We start from the raw sequence: 893 nt of genomic DNA on the forward strand, positions 1-893 counted from the left end.
TTTGAGAAAACACCAAGTAAAAAGCAAGTAGGATACAAGCCAAAAACATCTACTGAGGAAGATTCAAAAGAAGGCTTAAGAAATGAGGTTGAAGTGATGGTAGATATCACCACCATGACGATGAAGGAGTACAAGAAAATGTTGCGTAACGACAACAATCCAAGTCTTGTGACACCTGAGATTCCAGCTGACGGGGGTTTTAAGCTTAAGGGGCATATTCTATCAATGCTCAAGGGGATACCTTTTTTTAGAAAGATTTTGAAGATTCTTTCAAGCACATCGATGAAGTCTTGGACCTTGCTAATTATTTCAATGTTCCAAATGTTTCAAGAGATACAGTATTACTGAGAATGTTTCTCATGACATTTACTGGAGATGCAAAGATATGGTTGAAGTCGTTAGCTGCTTGAACAATAAGGACTTAGGACAACCTTCGTGAAGCATTTATCAAGCAATTTAGTCCTCCCTCCAAGATATCTATACTTAAGAAAATGGTTTCTAATTTTCAACAAGAAGATGGAGAATCCTTATACGAAGCTTGGGAGAGATATAAAGGCCTTTTGAGAAATTGCCCTCAACATGACTTAAACGTGAAACAAGAAGTATCTATTTTCTATGATGGGGTGAATGTTACATCAAGGCAACTCCTTGATTCTTAAGGACCGATGACAAAGAAAGAGCTGACTACCATCAAACAGTTGATTGAAGAATTCACAAAGCACTCGAGAGAATACCACAATCCACAAGAGGACATGACTAGAGGAAAAGGAAGTAGCAATAGAGGAGATTTGGTGGCTGTTATGGCTAAGGTATAAAATATGGATAAAATAATGACGAAAATGGATCAGTCCATACATTCCATACGAGTTGGATGCGACAATTGCAATGGGCCG

At 38.1% G+C, this 893-nt stretch overlaps 1 non-coding gene across 1 annotated transcript; it reads right to left on the bottom strand.

Moving 5' to 3' along the window:
* Nucleotides 1-479: 479 nt before the first annotated feature.
* Nucleotides 480-586, bottom strand: LOC145055835 (small nucleolar RNA R71). The gene has a single exon (XR_013685385.1). It is a non-coding gene; the product is annotated as a small nucleolar RNA R71 (small nucleolar RNA).
* Nucleotides 587-893: the final 307 nt, after the last annotated feature.

This window comes from Lactuca serriola, chromosome 5 (genome assembly GCF_051521515.1).
Source record: "Lactuca serriola cultivar US96UC23 chromosome 5, Lser_US96UC23_V15, whole genome shotgun sequence".
Lineage (NCBI taxonomy): Eukaryota > Viridiplantae > Streptophyta > Magnoliopsida > Asterales > Asteraceae > Lactuca > Lactuca serriola.